We start from the raw sequence: 18,476 nt of genomic DNA on the forward strand, positions 1-18,476 counted from the left end.
TAACAATGAAAATATTGCAAATATTGTAAAGAGACTTTCAATTTCTATTTTTTTGGTCAAAAAGCACTAAAATTTTAGTTGTTTTCGCCCAACGTGGGGCTCGAACCCACGACCCTGAGATTAAGAGTCTCATGCTCTACCGACTGAGCTAGCCGGGCTTCTTTGGATGCTTATAGTTTTCTTCCCTATCCCTGCACTGCCGTTTTCCACAGATAGGATGTACTCTGGTGGAGTTTGGAAAGAAAATACACATCAGCCAGAGGCAGAAATAGTCTAAGAAAGTATCAAGCACAATTACCAGTCAATATCAGAACGCATTGAAGAATATCAGGAAATAGCCGATTAAACCTGTGTGAAAAAAAGTCTTATTTGTGTTTTCTCCACTTTATTTTATAGTAAGATGATGCATACTTTTTCTTTTACAGTGAATACATTAAGGTATGGTATTGCCCCATTACACATCATCCAGACATGCATTCATATATTGCATGTTAACAATGAAAATATTGCAAAGAGACTTTCAATTTCTATTTTTTTGGTCAAAAAGCATTACAATTTTAGTTGTTATCGCCCAACGTGGGGCTCAAACCCACGACCCTGAGATTAAGAGTCTCATGCTCTACCGACTGTGCTAGCTGGGCTCCTTTGGATGCCTATAGTTTTCTTCCCTATCCCTGCACTGCCGCTTTCCACAGATAGGATGCTGTGTAATCATAGGCTCTGGTGGAGTTTGGAAAGAAAATACACATCAGCCAGAGGCAGAAATAGTCTAAGAAAGTATCAAACACAATTACCAGTCAATATCAGAACGCATTGAAGAATATCAGGAAATAGCCGATTAAACCTGTGTGGAAAAAAGTCTTATTTGTGTTTTCTCCACTTTATTTTATAGTAAGATGATACATACTTTTTCTTTTACAGTGAATACATTAAGGTGTGGTATTGCCCCATTACACATCATCCAGACATGCATTCATATATTGCATGTTAACAATCAAAATATTGCAAATATTGTAAAGAGACTTTCAATTTCTATTTTTTTGGTCAAAAAGCACTAAAATTTTAGTTGTTTTCGCCCAACGTGGGGCTCAAAGCCACGACCCTGAGATTAAGAGTCTCATGCTCTACCGACTGAGCTAGCCAGGCTCCTTTGGATGCCTCTAGTTTTCTTCCCTATCCCTGCACTGCCGTTTTCCACAGATAGGATGTATTTTTTTGGTCAAAAAACACTATAATTTTAGTTGTTTTCACCCAACGTGGGGCTCGAACCCACGACCCTGAGATTAAGAGTCTCATGCTCTACCGACTGAGCTAGCCAGGCTCCTTTGGATGCCTATAGTTTTCTTCCCTATCCCTGCACTGCCGTTTTCCACAGATAGGATGTATTTTTTTGGTCAAAAAGCATTACAATTTTAGTTGTGTTCGCCCAACGTGGGCTCGAACCCACGACCCTGAGATTAAGAGTATCATGCTCTACCGACTGAGCTAGCCGGGCTCCTTTGGATGCCTATAGTTTTCTTCCCTATCCCTGCACTGCCGTTTTCCACAGATAGGATGCTGTGTAATCATAGGCTCTGGTGGAGTTTGGAAAGAAAATACACATCAGCCAGAGGCAGAAATAGTCTAAGAAAGTATCAAACACAATTACCAGTCAATTTCAGAACGCATTGAAGAATATCAGGAAATAGCCGATTAAACCTGTGTGGAAAAAAGTCCTATTTGTGTTTTCTCCACTTTATTTTATAGTAAGATGATACATACTTTTTCTTTTACAGTGAATACATTAAGGTGTGGTATTGCCCCATTACACATCATCCAGACATGCATTCATATATTGCATGTTAACAATGAAAATATTGCAAAGAGACTTTCAATTTCTATTTTTTTGGTCAAAAAGCACTACAATTTTAGTTGTTTTCGCCCAACGTGGGGCTCAAACCCACGACCCTGAGATTAAGAGTCTCATGCTCTACCGACTGAGCTAGCCGGGCTCCTTTGGATGCCTATAGTTTTCTTCCCTATCCCTGCACTGCCGCTTTCCACAGATAGGATGCTGTGTAATCATAGGCTCTGGTGGAGTTTGGAAAGAAAATACACATCAGCCAGAGGCAGAAATAGTCTAAGAAAGTATCAAACACAATTACCAGTCAATATCAGAACGCATTGAAGAATATCAGGAAATAGCCGATTAAACCTGTGTGGAAAAAAGTCTTATTTGTGTTTTCTCCACTTTATTTTATAGTAAGATGATACATACTTTTTCTTTTACAGTGAATACATTAAGGTGTGGTATTGCCCCATTACACATCATCCAGACATGCATTCATATATTGCATGTTAACAATCAAAATATTGCAAATATTGTAAAGAGACTTTCAATTTCTATTTTTTTGGTCAAAAAGCACTAAAATATTAGTTGTTTTCGCCCAACGTGGGGCTCAAACCCACGACCCTGAGATTAAGAGTCTCATGCTCTACCGACTGAGCTAGCCAGGCTCCTTTGGATGCCTATAGTTTTCTTCCCTATCCCTGCACTGCCGTTTTCCACAGATAGGATGTATTTTTTTGGTCAAAAAGCACTATAATTTTAGTTGTTTTCACCCAATGTGGGGCTCGAACCCACGACCCTGAGATTAAGAGTCTCATGCTCTACTGACTGAGCTAGCCAGGCTCCTTTGGATGCCTATAGTTTTCTTCCCTATCCCTGCACTGCCGTTTTCCACAGATAGGATGTATTTTTTTGGTCAAAAAGCATTACAATTTTAGTTGTGTTCGCCCAACGTGGGCTCGAACCCACGACCCTGAGATTAAGAGTATCATGCTCTACCGACTGAGCTAGCCGGGCTCCTTTGGATGCCTATAGTTTTCTTCCCTATCCCTGCACTGCCGTTTTCCACAGATAGGATGCTGTGTAATCATAGGCTCTGGTGGAGTTTGGAAAGAAAATACACATCAGCCAGAGGCAGAAATAGTCTAAGAAAGTATCAAACACAATTACCAGTCAATATCAGAACGCATTGAAGAATATCAGGAAATAGCCGATTAAACCTGTGTGGAAAAAAGTCCTATTTGTGTTTTCTCCACTTTATTTTATAGTAAGATGATACATACTTTTTCTTTTACAGTGAATACATTAAGGTGTGGTATTGCCCCATTACACATCATCCAGACATGCATTCATATATTGCATGTTAACAATGAAAATATTGCAAATATTGTAAAGAGACTTTCAATTTCTATTTTTTTGGTCAAAAAGCACTAAAATTTTAGTTGTTTTCGCCCAACGTGGGGCTCGAACCCACGACCCTGAGATTAAGAGTCTCATGCTCTACCGACTGAGCTAGCCGGGCTTCTTTGGATGCTTATAGTTTTCTTCCCTATCCCTGCACTGCCGTTTTCCACAGATAGGATGTACTCTGGTGGAGTTTGGAAAGAAAATACACATCAGCCAGAGGCAGAAATAGTCTAAGAAAGTATCAAACACAATTACCAGTCAATATCAGAACGCATTGAAGAATATCAGGAAATAGCCGATTAAACCTGTGTGGAAAAAAGTCTTATTTGTGTTTTCTCCACTTTATTTTATAGTAAGATGATGCATACTTTTTCTTTTACAGTGAATACATTAAGGTATGGTATTGCCCCATTACACATCATCCAGACATGCATTCATATATTGCATGTTAACAATGAAAATATTGCAAAGAGACTTTCAATTTCTATTTTTTTGGTCAAAAAGCACTACAATTTTAGTTGTTTTCGCCCAACGTGGGGCTCAAACCCACGACCCTGAGATTAAGAGTCTCATGCTCTACCGACTGAGCTAGCCGGGCTCCTTTGGATGCCTATAGTTTTCTTCCCTATCCCTGCACTGCCGCTTTCCACAGATAGGATGCTGTGTAATCATAGGCTCTGGTGGAGTTTGGAAAGAAAATACACATCAGCCAGAGGCAGAAATAGTCTAAGAAAGTATCAAACACAATTACCAGTCAATATCAGAACGCATTGAAGAATATCAGGAAATAGCCGATTAAACCTGTGTGGAAAAAAGTCTTATTTGTGTTTTCTCCACTTTATTTTATAGTAAGATGATACATACTTTTTCTTTTACAGTGAATACATTAAGGTGTGGTATTGCCCCATTACACATCATCCAGACATGCATTCATATATTGCATGTTAACAATCAAAATATTGCAAATATTGTAAAGAGACTTTCAATTTCTATTTTTTTGGTCAAAAAGCACTAAAATTTTAGTTGTTTTCGCCCAACGTGGGGCTCAAACCCACGACCCTGAGATTAAGAGTCTCATGCTCTACCGACTGAGCTAGCCAGGCTTCTTTGGATGCCTATAGTTTTCTTCCCTATCCCTGCACTGCCGTTTTCCACAGATAGGATGTATTTTTTTGGTCAAAAAGCACTATAATTTTAGTTGTTTTCACCCAATGTGGGGCTCGAACCCACGACACTGAGATTAAGAGTATCATGCTCTACCGACTGAGCTAGCCGGGCTCCTTTGGATGCCTATAGTTTTCTTCCCTATCCCTGCACTGCCGTTTTCCACAGATAGGATGCTGTGTAATCATAGGCTCTGGTGGAGTTTGGAAAGAAAATACACATCAGCCAGAGGCAGAAATAGTCTAAGAAAGTATCAAACACAATTACCAGTCAATATCAGAACGCATTGAAGAATATCAGGAAATAGCCGATTAAACCTGTGTGGAAAAAAGTCCTATTTGTGTTTTCTCCACTTTATTTTATAGTAAGATGATACATACTTTTTCTTTTACAGTGAATACATTAAGGTGTGGTATTGCCCCATTACACATCATCCAGACATGCATTCATATATTGCATGTTAACAATGAAAATATTGCAAATATTGTAAAGAGACTTTCAATTTCTATTTTTTTGGTCAAAAAGCACTAAAATTTTAGTTGTTTTCGCCCAACGTGGGGCTCGAACCCACGACCCTGAGATTAAGAGTCTCATGCTCTACCGACAGAGCTAGCCGGGCTTCTTTGGATGCTTATAGTTTTCTTCCCTATCCCTGCACTGCCGTTTTCCACAGATAGGATGTACTCTGGTGGAGTTTGGAAAGAAAATACACATCAGCCAGAGGCAGAAATAGTCTAAGAAAGTATCAAACACAATTACCAGTCAATATCAGAACGCATTGAAGAATATCAGGAAATAGCCGATTAAACCTGTGTGGAAAAAAGTCTTATTTGTGTTTTCTCCACTTTATTTTATAGTAAGACGATGCATACTTTTTCTTTTACAGTGAATACATTAAGGTATGGTATTGCCCCATTACACATCATCCAGACATGCATTCATATATTGCATGTTAACAATGAAAATATTGCAAAGAGACTTTCAATTTCTATTTTTTTGGTCAAAAAGCACTACAATTTTAGTTGTTTTCGCCCAACGTGGGGCTCAAACCCACAACCCTGAGATTAAGAGTCTCATGCTCTACCGACTGAGCTAGCCGGGCTCCTTTGGATGCCTATAGTTTTCTTCCCTATCCCTGCACTGCCGCTTTCCACAGATAGGATGCTGTGTAATCATAGGCTCTGGTGGAGTTTGGAAAGAAAATACACATCAGCCAGAGGCAGAAATAGTCTAAGAAAGTATCAAACACAATTACCAGTCAATATCAGAACGCATTGAAGAATATCAGGAAATAGCCGATTAAACCTGTGTGGAAAAAAGTCTTATTTGTGTTTTCTCTACTTTATTTTATAGTAAGATGATGCATACTTTTTCTTTTACAGTGAATACATTAAGGTATGGTATTGCCCCATTACACATCATCCAGACATGCATTCATATATTGCATGTTAACAATCAAAATATTGCAAATATTGTAAAGAGACTTTCAATTTCTATTTTTTTGGTCAAAAAGCACTACAATTTTAGTTGTTTTCGCCCAACGTGGGGCTCAAACCCACGACCCTGAGATTAAGAGTCTCATGCTCTACCGACTGAGCTAGCCAGGCTCCTTTGGATGCCTATAGTTTTCTTCCCTATCCCTGCACTGCCGTTTTCCACAGATAGGATGTATTTTTTTGGTCAAAAAGCATTACAATTTTAGTTGTGTTCGCCCAACGTGGGCTCGAACCCACGACCCTGAGATTAAGAGTATCATGCTCTACCGACTGAGCTAGCCAGGCTCCTTTGGATGCCTATAGTTTTCTTCCCTATACCTGCACTGCCGTTTTCCACAGATAGGATGCTGTGTAATCATAGGCTCTGGTGGAGTTTGGAAAGAAAATACACATCAGCCAGAGGCAGAAATAGTCTAAGAAAGTATCAAACACAATTACCAGTCAATATCAGAACGCATTGAAGAATATCAGGAAATAGCTGATTAAACCTGTGTGGAAAAAAGTCCTATTTGTGTTTTCTCCACTTTATTTTATAGTAAAATGATACATACTTTTTCTTTTACAGTGAATACATTAAGGTGTGGTATTGCCCCATTACACATCATCCAGACATGCATTCATATATTGCATGTTAACAATGAAAATATTGCAAATATTGTAAAGAGACTTTCAATTTCTATTTTTTTGGTCAAAAAGCACTAAAATTTTAGTTGTTTTCGCCCAACGTGGGGCTCGAACCCACGACCCTGAGATTAAGAGTCTCATGCTCTACCGACTGAGCTAGCCGGGCTTTTTTGGATGCTTATAGTTTTCTTCCCTATCCCTGCACTGCCGTTTTCCACAGATAGGATGTACTCTGGTGGAGTTTGGAAAGAAAATACACATCAGCCAGAGGCAGAAATAGTCTAAGAAAGTATCAAACACAATTACCAGTCAATATCAGAACGCATTGAAGAATATCAGGAAATAGCCGATTAAACCTGTGTGGAAAAAAGTCTTATTTGTGTTTTCTCCAATTTATTTTATAGTAAGATGATGCATACTTTTTCTTTTACAGTGAATACATTAAGGTATGGTATTGCCCCATTACACATCATCCAGACATGCATTCATATATTGCATGTTAACAATGAAAATATTGCAAAGAGACTTTCAATTTCTATTTTTTTGGTCAAAAAGCACTACAATTTTAGTTGTTTTCTGCCAACGTGGGGCTCAAACCCATGACCCTGAGATTAAGAGTCTCATGCTCTACCGACTGAGCTAGCCGGGCTCTTTTGGATGCCTATAGTTTTCTTCCCTATCCCTGCACTGCCGCTTTCCACAGATAGGATGCTGTGTAATCATAGGCTCTGGTGGAGTTTGGAAAGAAAATACACATCAGCCAGAGGCAGAAATAGTCTAAGAAAGTATCAAACACAATTACCAGTCAATATCAGAACGCATTGAAGAATATCAGGAAATAGCCGATTAAACATGTGTGGAAAAAAGTCTTATTTGTGTTTTCTCCACTTTATTTTATAGTAAGATGATACATACTTTTTCTTTTACAGTGAATACATTAAGGTGTGGTATTGCCCCATTACACATCATCCAGACATGCATTCATATATTGCATGTTAACAATGAAAATATTGCAAATATTGTAAAGAGACTTTCAATTTCTATTTTTTTGGTCAAAAAGCACTAAAATTTTAGTTGTTTTCGCCCAATGTGGGGCTCGAACCCACGACCCTGAGATTAAGAGTCTCATGCTCTACCGACTGAGCTAGCCGGGCTTCTTTGGATGCTTATAGTTTTCTTCCCTATCCCTGCACTGCCGTTTTCCACAGATAGGATGTACTCTGGTGGAGTTTGGAAAGAAAATACACATCAGCCAGAGGCAGAAATAGTCTAAGAAAGTATCAAACACAATTACCAGTCAATATCAGAACGCATTGAAGAATATCAGGAAATAGCCGATTAAACCTGTGTGGAAAAAAGTCTTATTTGTGTTTTCTCCAATTTATTTTATAGTAAGATGATGCATACTTTTTCTTTTACAGTGAATACATTAAGGTATGGTATTGCCCCATTACACATCATCCAGACATGCATTCATATATTGCATGTTAACAATGAAAATATTGCAAAGAGACTTTCAATTTCTATTTTTTTGGTCAAAAAGCACTACAATTTTTGTTGTTATCGCCCAACGTGGGGCTCAAACCCACGACCCTGAGATTAAGAGTCTCATGCTCTACCGACTGAGCTAGCCGGGCTCCTTTGGATGCCTATAGTTTTCTTCCCTATCCCTCCACTGCCGCTTTCCACAGATAGGATGCTGTGTAATCATAGGCTGTGGTGGAGTTTGGAAAGAAAATACACATCAGCCAGAGGCAGAAATAGTCTAAGAAAGTATCAAACACAATTACCAGTCAATATCAGAACGCATTGAAGAATATCAGGAAATAGCCGATTAAACCTGTGTGAAAAAAAGTCTTATTTGTGTTTTCTCCACTTTATTTTATAGTAAGATGATACATACTTTTTCTTTTACAGTGAATACATTAAGGTGTGGTATTGCCCCATTACACATCATCCAGACATGCATTCATATATTGCATGTTAACAATCAAAATATTGCAAATATTGTAAAGAGACTTTCAATTTCTATTTTTTTGGTCAAAAAGCACTAAAATTTTAGTTGTTTTCGCCCAACGTGGGGCTCAAACACACGACCCTGAGATTAAGAGTCTCATGCTCTATAGACTGAGCTAGCCAGGCTCCTTTGGATGCCTATAGTTTTCTTCCCTATCCCTGCACTGCCGTTTTCCACAGATAGGATGTATTTTTTTGGTCAAAAAGCACTATAATTTTAGTTGTTTTCACCCAACGTGGGGCTTGAACCCACGACCCTGAGATTAAGAGTCTCATGCTCTACCGACTGAGCTAGCCAGGCTCCTTTGGATGCCTATAGTTTTCTTCCCTATCCCTGCACTGCCGTTTTCCACAGATAGGATGTATTTTTTTGGTCAAAAAGCATTACAATTTTAGTTGTGTTCGCCCAACGTGGGCTCGAACCCACGACCCTGAGATTAAGAGTATCATGCTCTACCGACTGAGCTAGCCGGGCTCCTTTGGATGCCTATAGTTTTCTTCCCTATCCCTGCACTGCCGTTTTCCACAGATAGGATGCTGTGTAATCATAGGCTCTGGTGGAGTTTGGAAAGAAAATACACATCAGCCAGAGGCAGAAATAGTCTAAGAAAGTATCAAACACAATTACCAGTCAATATCAGAACGCATTGAAGAATATCAGGAAATAGCCAATTAAACCTGTGTGGAAAAAAGTCCTATTTGTGTTTTCTCCACTTTATTTTATAGTAAGATGATACATACTTTTTCTTTTACAGTGAATACATTAAGGTGTGGTATTGCCCCATTACACATCATCCAGACATGCATTCATATATTGCATGTTAACAATGAAAATATTGCAAATATTGTAAAGAGACTTTCAATTTCTATTTTTTTGGTCAAAATCACTAAAATTTTAGTTGTTTTTGCCCAACGTGGGGCTCGAACCCACGACCCTGAGATTAAGAGTCTCATGCTCTACCGACTGAGCTAGCCAGGCTCCTTTGGATGCCTATAGTTTTCTTCCCTATCCCTGCACTGCCGTTTTCCACAGATAGGATGTATTTTTTTGGTCAAAAAGCATTACAATTTTAGTTGTGTTCACCCAACGTGGGCTCGAACCCACGACCCTGAGATTAAGAGTATCATGCTCTACCGACTGAGCTAGCCGGGCTCCTTTGGATGCCTATAGTTTTCTTCCCTATCCCTGCACTGCCGTTTTCCACAGATAGGATGCTGTGTAATCATAGGCTCTGGTGGAGTTTGGAAAGAAAATACACATCAGCCAGAGGCAGAAATAGTCTAAGAAAGTATCAAACACAATTACCAGTCAATATCAGAACGCATTGAAGAATATCAGGAAATAGCCAATTAAACCTGTGTGGAAAAAAGTCCTATTTGTGTTTTCTCCACTTTATTTTATAGTAAGATGATACATACTTTTTCTTTTACAGTGAATACATTAAGGTGTGGTATTGCCCCATTACACATCATCCAGACATGCATTCATATATTGCATGTTAACAATGAAAATATTGCAAATATTGTAAAGAGACTTTCAATTTCTATTTTTTTGGTCAAAAAGCACTAAAATTTTAGTTGTTTTCGCCCAACGTGGGGCTCGAACCCACGACCCTGAGATTAAGAGTCTCATGCTCTACCGACTGAGCTAGCCGGGCTTCTTTGGATGCTTATAGTTTTCTTCCCTATCCCTGCACTGCCGTTTTCCACAGATAGGATGTACTCTGGTGGAGTTTGGAAAGAAAATACACATCAGCCAGAGGCAGAAATAGTCTAAGAAAGTATCAAACACAATTACCAGTCAATATCAGAACGCATTGAAGAATATCAGGAAATAGCCGATTAAACCTGTGTGGAAAAAAGTCTTATTTGTGTTTTCTCCACTTTATTTTATAGTAAGATGATGCATACTTTTTCTTTTACAGTGAATACATTAAGGTATGGTATTGCCCCATTACACATCATCCAGACATGCATTCATATATTGCATGTTAACAATGAAAATATTGCAAAGAGACTTTCAATTTCTATATTTTTGGTCAAAAAGCACTACAATTTTAGTTGTTTTCGCCCAACGTGGGGCTCAAACCCACGACCCTGAGATTAAGAGTCTCATGCTCTACCGACTGAGCTAGCCAGGCTCCTTTGGATGCCTATAGTTTTCTTCCCTATCCCTGCACTGCCGCTTTCCACAGATAGGATGCTGTGTAATCATAGGCTCTGGTGGAGTTTGGAAAGAAAATACACATCAGCCAGAGGCAGAAATAGTCTAAGAAAGTATCAAACACAATTACCAGTCAATATCAGAACGCATTGAAGAATATCAGGAAATAGCCGATTAAACCTGTGTGGAAAAAAGTCTTATTTGTGTTTTCTCCACTTTATTTTATAGTAAGATGATACATACTTTTTCTTTTACAGTGAATACATTAAGGTGTGGTATTGCCCCATTACACATCATCCAGACATGCATTCATATATTGCATGTTAACAATCAAAATATTGCAAATATTGTAAAGAGACTTTCAATTTCTATTTTTTTGGTCAAAAAGCACTAAAATTTTAGTTGTTTTCGCCCAACGTGGGGCTCAAACCCACGACCCTGAGATTAAGAGTCTCATGCTCTACCGACTGAGCTAGCCAGGCTCCTTTGGATGCCTATAGTTTTCTTCCCTATCCCTGCACTGCCGTTTTCCACAGATAGGATGTATTTTTTTTTTCAAAAAGCATTACAATTTTAGTTGTGTTCGCCCAACGTGGGCTCGAACCCACGACCCTGAGATTAAGAGTATCATGCTCTACTGACTGAGCTAGCCAGGCTCCTTTGGATGCCTATAGTTTTCTTCCCTATCCCTGCACTGCCGTTTTCCACAGATAGGATGCTGTGTAATCATAGGCTCTGGTGGAGTTTGGAAAGAAAATACACATCAGCCAGAGGCAGAAATAGTCTAAGAAAGTATCAAACACAATTACCAGTCAATATCAGAACGCATTGAAGAATATCAGGAAATAGCTGATTAAACCTGTGTGGAAAAAAGTCCTATTTGTGTTTTCTCCACTTTATTTTATAGTAAGATGATACATACTTTTTCTTTTACAGTGAATACATTAAGGTGTGGTATTGCCCCATTACACATCATCCAGACATGCATTCATATATTGCATGTTAACAATGAAAATATTGCAAATATTGTAAAGAGACTTTCAATTTCTATTTTTTTGGTCAAAAAGCACTAAAATTTTAGTTGTTTTCGCCCAACGTGGGGCTCGAACCCACGACCCTGAGATTAAGAGTCTCATGCTCTACCGACTGAGCTAGCCGGGCTTCTTTGGATGCTTATAGTTTTCTTCCCTATCCCTGCACTGCCGTTTTCCACAGATAGGATGTACTCTGGTGGAGTTTGGAAAGAAAATACACATCAGCCAGAGGCAGAAATAGTCTAAGAAAGTATCAAACACAATTACCAGTCAATATCAGAACGCATTGAAGAATATCAGGAAATAGCCGATTAAACCTGTGTGGAAAAAAGTCTTATTTGTGTTTTCTCCAATTTATTTTATAGTAAGATGATGCATACTTTTTCTTTTACAGTGAATACATTAAGGTATGGTATTGCCCCATTACACATCATCCAGACATGCATTCATATATTGCATGTTAACAATGAAAATATTGCAAAGAGACTTTCAATTTCTATTTTTTTGGTCAAAAAGCACTACAATTTTAGTTGTTTTCGCCCAACGTGGGGCTCAAACCCACAACCCTGAGATTAAGAGTCTCATGCTCTACCGACTGAGCTAGCCGGGCTCCTTTGGATGCCTATAGTTTTCTTCCCTATCCCTGCACTGCCGCTTTCCACAGATAGGATGCTGTGTAATCATAGGCTCTGGTGGAGTTTGGAAAGAAAATACACATCAGCCAGAGGCAGAAATAGTCTAAGAAAGTATCAAACACAATTACCAGTCAATATCAGAACGCATTGAAGAATATCAGGAAATAGCCGATTAAACATGTGTGGAAAAAAGTCTTATTTGTGTTTTCTCCACTTTATTTTATAGTAAGATGATACATACTTTTTCTTTTACAGTGAATACATTAAGGTGTGGTATTGCCCCATTACACATCATCCAGACATGCATTCATATATTGCATGTTAACAATGAAAATATTGCAAATATTGTAAAGAGACTTTCAATTTCTATTTTTTTGGTCAAAAAGCACTAAAACTTTAGTTGTTTTCGCCCAACGTGGGGCTCGAACCCACGACCCTGAGATTAAGAGTCTCATGCTCTACCGACTGAGCTAGCCAGGCTCCTTTGGATGCCTATAGTTTTCTTCCCTATCCCTGCACTGCCGTTTTCCACAGATAGGATGTATTTTTTTGGTCAAAAAGCACTATAATTTTAGTTGTTTTCACCCAACGTGGGGCTCGAAGCCACGACCCTGAGATTAAGAGTCTCATGCTCTACCGACTGAGCTAGCCAGGCTCCTTTGGACGCCTATAGTTTTCTTCCCTATCCCTGCACTGCTGTTTTCCACAGACAGGATGTATTTTTTTGGTCAAAAAGCATTACAATTTTAGTTGTGTTCGCCCAACATGGGCTCGAACCCACGACCCTGAGATTAAGAGTATCATGCTCTACCGACTGAGCTAGCCGGGCTCCTTTGGATGCCTATAGTTTTCTTCCCTATCCCTGCACTGCCGTTTTCCACAGATAGGATGCTGTGTAATCATAGGCTCTGGTGGAGTTTGGAAAGAAAATACACATCAGCCAGAGGCAGAAATAGTCTAAGAAAGTATCAAACACAATTACCAGTCAATATCAGAATGCATTGAAGAATATCAGGAAATAGCCGATTAAACCTGTGTGGAAAAAAGTCCTATTTGTGTTTTCTCCACTTTATTTTATAGTAAGATGATACATACTTTTTCTTTTACAGTGAATACATTAAGGTGTGGTATTGCCCCATTACACATCATCCAGACATGCATTCATATATTGCATGTTAACAATGAAAATATTGCAAATATTGTAAAGAGACTTTCAATTTCTATTTTTTTGGTCAAAAAGCACTAAAATTTTAGTTGTTTTCGCCCAACGTGGGGCTCGAACCCACGACCCTGAGATTAAGAGTCTCATGCTCTACCGACTGAGCTAGCCGGGCTTCTTTGGATGCTTATAGTTTTCTTCCCTATCCCTGCACTGCCGTTTTCCACAGATAGGATGTACTCTGGTGGAGTTTGGAAAGAAAATACACATCAGCCAGAGGCAGAAATAGTCTAAGAAAGTATCAAACACAATTACCAGTCAATATCAGAACGCATTGAAGAATATCAGGAAATAGCCGATTAAACCTGTGTGGAAAAAAGTCTTATTTGTGTTTTCTCCACTTTATTTTTATAGTAAGATGATGCATACTTTTTCTTTTACAGTGAATACATTAAGGTATGGTATTGCCCCATTACACATCATCCAGACATGCATTCATATATTGCATGTTAACAATGAAAATATTGCAAAGAGACTTTCAATTTCTATTTTTTTGGTCAAAAAGCACTACAATTTTAGTTGTTTTCGCCCAACGTGGGGCTCAAACCCACGACCCTGAGATTAAGAGTCTCATGCTCTACCGACTGAGCTAGCCGGGCTCTTTTGGATGCCTATAGTTTTCTTCCCTATCCCTGCACTGCCGCTATCCACAGATAGGATGCTGTGTAATCATAGGCTCTGGTGGAGTTTGGAAAGAAAATACACATCAGCCAGAGGCAGAAATAGTCTAAGAAAGTATCAAACACAATTACCAGTCAATATCAGAACGCATTGAAGAATATCAGGAAATAGCCGATTAAACCTGTGTGGAAAAAAGTCTTATTTGTGTTTTCTCCACTTTATTTTATAGTAAGATGATACATACTTTTTCTTTTACAGTGAATACATTAAGGTGTGGTATTGCCCCATTACACATCATCCAGACATGCATTCATATATTGCATGTTAACAATCAAAATATTGCAAATATTGTAAAGAGACTTTCAATTTCTATTTTTTTGGTCAAAAAGCACTAAAATTTTAGTTGTTTTCGCCCAACGTGGGGCTCAAACCCACGACCCTGAGATTAAGAGTCTCATGCTCTACCGACTGAGCTAGCCAGGCTCCTTTGGATGCCTATAGTTTTCTTCCCTATCCCTGCACTGCCGTTTTCCACAGATAGGATGTATTTTTTTGGTCAAAAAGCATTACAATTTTAGTTGTGTTCGCCCAACGTGGGCTCGAACCCACGACCCTGAGATTAAGAGTATCATGCTCTACTGACTGAGCTAGCCAGGCTCCTTTGGATGCCTATAGTTTTCTTCCCTATCCCTGCACTGCCGTTTTCCACAGATAGGATGCTGTGTAATCATAGGCTCTGGTGGAGTTTGGAAAGAAAATACACATCAGCCAGAGGCAGAAATAGTCTAAGAAAGTATCAAACACAATTACCAGTCAATATCAGAACGCATTGAAGAATATCAGGAAATAGCTGATTAAACCTGTGTGGAAAAAAGTCCTATTTGTGTTTTCTCCACTTTATTTTATAGTAAGATGATACATACTTTTTCTTTTACAGTGAATACATTAAGGTGTGGTATTGCCCCATTACACATCATCCAGACATGCATTCATATATTGCATGTTAACAATGAAAATATTGCAAATATTGTAAAGAGACTTTCAATTTCTATTTTTTTGGTCAAAAAGCACTAAAATTTTAGTTGTTTTCGCCCAACGTGGGGCTTGAACCCACGACCCTGAGATTAAGAGTCTCATGCTCTACCGACTGAGCTAGCCGGGCTTCTTTGGATGCTTATAGTTTTCTTCCCTATCCCTGCACTGCCGTTTTCCACAGATAGGATGTACTCTGGTGGAGTTTGGAAAGAAAATACACATCAGCCAGAGGCAGAAATAGTCTAAGAAAGTATCAAACACAATTACCAGTCAATATCAGAACGCATTGAAGAATATCAGGAAATAGCCGATTAAACCTGTGTGGAAAAAAGTCTTATTTGTGTTTTCTCCAATTTATTTTATAGTAAGATGATGCATACTTTTTCTTTTACAGTGAATACATTAAGGTATGGTATTGCCCCATTACACATCATCCAGACATGCATTCATATATTGCATGTTAACAATGAAAATATTGCAAAGAGACTTTCAATTTCTATTTTTTTGGTCAAAAAGCACTACAATTTTAGTTGTTTTCGCCCAACGTGGGGCTCAAACCCACGACCCTGAGATTAAGAGTCTCATGCTCTACCGACTGAGCTAGCCGGGCTCCTTTGGATGCCTATAGTTTTCTTCCCTATCCCTGCACTGCCGCTTTCCACAGATAGGATGCTGTGTAATCATAGGCTCTGGTGGAGTTTGGAAAGAAAATACACATCAGCCAGAGGCAGAAATAGTCTAAGAAAGTATCAAACACAATTACCAGTCAATATCAGAACGCATTGAAGAATATCAGGAAATAGCCGATTAAACATGTGTGGAAAAAAGTCTTATTTGTGTTTTCTCCACTTTATTTTATAGTAAGATGATACATACTTTTTCTTTTACAGTGAATACATTAAGGTGTGGTATTGCCCCATTACACATCATCCAGACATGCATTCATATATTGCATGTTAACAATGAAAATATTGCAAATATTGTAAAGAGACTTTCAATTTCTATTTTTTTGGTCAAAAAGCACTAAAACTTTAGTTGTTTTCGCCCAACGTGGGGCTCGAACCCACGACCCTGAGATTAAGAGTCTCATGCTCTACCGACTGAGCTAGCCAGGCTCCTTTGGATGCCTATAGTTTTCTTCCCTATCCCTGCACTGCCGTTTTCCACAGATAGGATGTATTTTTTTGGTCAAAAAGCACTATAATTTTAGTTGTTTTCACCCAACGTGGGGCTCGAAGCCACGACCCTGAGATTAAGAGTCTCATGCTCTACCGACTGAGCTAGCCAGGCTCCTTTGGACGCCTATAGTTTTCTTCCCTATCCCTGCACTGCTGTTTTCCACAGACAGGATGTATTTTTTTGGTCAAAAAGCATTACAATTTTAGTTGTGTTCGCCCAACATGGGCTCGAACCCACGACCCTGAGATTAAGAGTATCATGCTCTACCGACTGAGCTAGCCGGGCTCCTTTGGATGCCTATAGTTTTCTTCCCTATCCCTGCACTGCCGTTTTCCACAGATAGGATGCTGTGTAATCATAGGCTCTGGTGGAGTTTGGAAAGAAAATACACATCAGCCAGAGGCAGAAATAGTCTAAGAAAGTATCAAACACAATTACCAGTCAATATCAGAATGCATTGAAGAATATCAGGAAATAGCCGATTAAACCTGTGTGGAAAAAAGTCCTATTTGTGTTTTCTCCACTTTATTTTATAGTAAGATGATACATACTTTTTCTTTTACAGTGAATACATTAAGGTGTGGTATTGCCCCATTACACATCATCCAGACATGCATTCATATATTGCATGTTAACAATGAAAATATTGCAAATATTGTAAAGAGACTTTCAATTTCTATTTTTTTGGTCAAAAAGCACTAAAATTTTAGTTGTTTTCGCCCAACGTGGGGCTCGAACCCACGACCCTGAGATTAAGAGTCTCATGCTCTACCGACTGAGCTAGCCGGGCTTCTTTGGATGCTTATAGTTTTCTTCCCTATCCCTGCACTGCCGTTTTCCACAGATAGGATGTACTCTGGTGGAGTTTGGAAAGAAAATACACATCAGCCAGAGGCAGAAATAGTCTAAGAAAGTATCAAACACAATTACCAGTCAATATCAGAACGCATTGAAGAATATCAGGAAATAGCCGATTAAACCTGTGTGGAAAAAAGTCTTATTTGTGTTTTCTCCACTTTATTTTTATAGTAAGATGATGCATACTTTTTCTTTTACAGTGAATACATTAAGGTATGGTATTGCCCCATTACACATCATCCAGACATGCATTCATATATTGCATGTTAACAATGAAAATATTGCAAAGAGACTTTCAATTTCTATTTTTTTGGTCAAAAAGCACTACAATTTTAGTTGTTTTCGCCCAACGTGGGGCTCAAACCCACGACCCTGAGATTAAGAGTCTCATGCTCTACCGACTGAGCTAGCCGGGCTCCTTTGGATGCCTATAGTTTTCTTCCCTATCCCTGCACTGCCGCTATCCACAGATAGGATGCTGTGTAATCATAGGCTCTGGTGGAGTTTGGAAAGAAAATACACATCAGCCAGAGGCAGAAATAGTCTAAGAAAGTATCAAACACAATTACCAGTCAATATCAGAACGCATTGAAGAATATCAGGAAATAGCCGATTAAACCTGTGTGGAAAAAAGTCTTATTTGTGTTTTCTCCACTTTATTTTATAGTAAGATGATACATACTTTTTCTTTTACAGTGAATACATTAAGGTGTGGTATTGCCCCATTACACATCATCCAGACATGCATTCATATATTGCATGTTAACAATCAAAATATTGCAAATATTGTAAAGAGACTTTCAATTTCTATTTTTTTGGTCAAAAAGCACTAAAATTTTAGTTGTTTTCGCCCAACGTGGGGCTCAAACCCACGACCCTGAGATTAAGAGTCTCATGCTCTACCGACTCAGCTAGCCAGGCTCCTTTGGATGCTTATAGTTTTCTTCCCTATCCCTGCACTGCCGTTTTCCACAGATAGGATGTATTTTTTTGGTCAAAAAGCATTACAATTTTAGTTGTGTTCGCCCAGCGTGGGCTCGAACCCACGACCCTGAGATTAAGAGTATCATGCTCTACCGACTGAGCTAGCCGGGCTCCTTTGGATGCCTATAGTTTTCTTCCCTATCCCTGCACTGCCGTTTTCCACAGATAGGATGCTGTGTAATCATAGGCTCTGGTGGAGTTTGGAAAGAAAA

General features: G+C 38.9%; 7 non-coding genes across 7 annotated transcripts; all 7 read right to left on the reverse strand.

Moving 5' to 3' along the window:
• Positions 1–85: 85 nt before the first annotated feature.
• Positions 86–158, reverse strand: TRNAK-CUU (transfer RNA lysine (anticodon CUU)). The gene has a single exon. It is a non-coding gene; the product is annotated as a tRNA-Lys (tRNA).
• A 3,119-nt stretch (positions 159–3,277) lies between these two features.
• TRNAK-CUU (transfer RNA lysine (anticodon CUU)) lies at positions 3,278–3,350 on the reverse strand. The gene has a single exon. It is a non-coding gene; the product is annotated as a tRNA-Lys (tRNA).
• A 3,262-nt stretch (positions 3,351–6,612) lies between these two features.
• Positions 6,613–6,685, reverse strand: TRNAK-CUU (transfer RNA lysine (anticodon CUU)). Its single transcript has one exon. It is a non-coding gene; the product is annotated as a tRNA-Lys (tRNA).
• Positions 6,686–10,120: 3,435 nt separating this feature from the next.
• Positions 10,121–10,193, reverse strand: TRNAK-CUU (transfer RNA lysine (anticodon CUU)). Its single transcript has one exon. It is a non-coding gene; the product is annotated as a tRNA-Lys (tRNA).
• Positions 10,194–11,787: 1,594 nt separating this feature from the next.
• Positions 11,788–11,860, reverse strand: TRNAK-CUU (transfer RNA lysine (anticodon CUU)). The gene has a single exon. It is a non-coding gene; the product is annotated as a tRNA-Lys (tRNA).
• Positions 11,861–13,629: 1,769 nt separating this feature from the next.
• TRNAK-CUU (transfer RNA lysine (anticodon CUU)) lies at positions 13,630–13,702 on the reverse strand. Its single transcript has one exon. It is a non-coding gene; the product is annotated as a tRNA-Lys (tRNA).
• A 3,437-nt stretch (positions 13,703–17,139) lies between these two features.
• Positions 17,140–17,212, reverse strand: TRNAK-CUU (transfer RNA lysine (anticodon CUU)). The gene has a single exon. It is a non-coding gene; the product is annotated as a tRNA-Lys (tRNA).
• Positions 17,213–18,476: the final 1,264 nt, after the last annotated feature.

The sequence above is a fragment of the Ambystoma mexicanum genome, chromosome 4q (genome assembly GCF_040938575.1).
Source record: "Ambystoma mexicanum isolate Mex_15411 chromosome 4q, UKY_AmexF1_1, whole genome shotgun sequence".
In the NCBI taxonomy this organism is placed as follows: Eukaryota; Metazoa; Chordata; class Amphibia; order Caudata; family Ambystomatidae; genus Ambystoma; species Ambystoma mexicanum.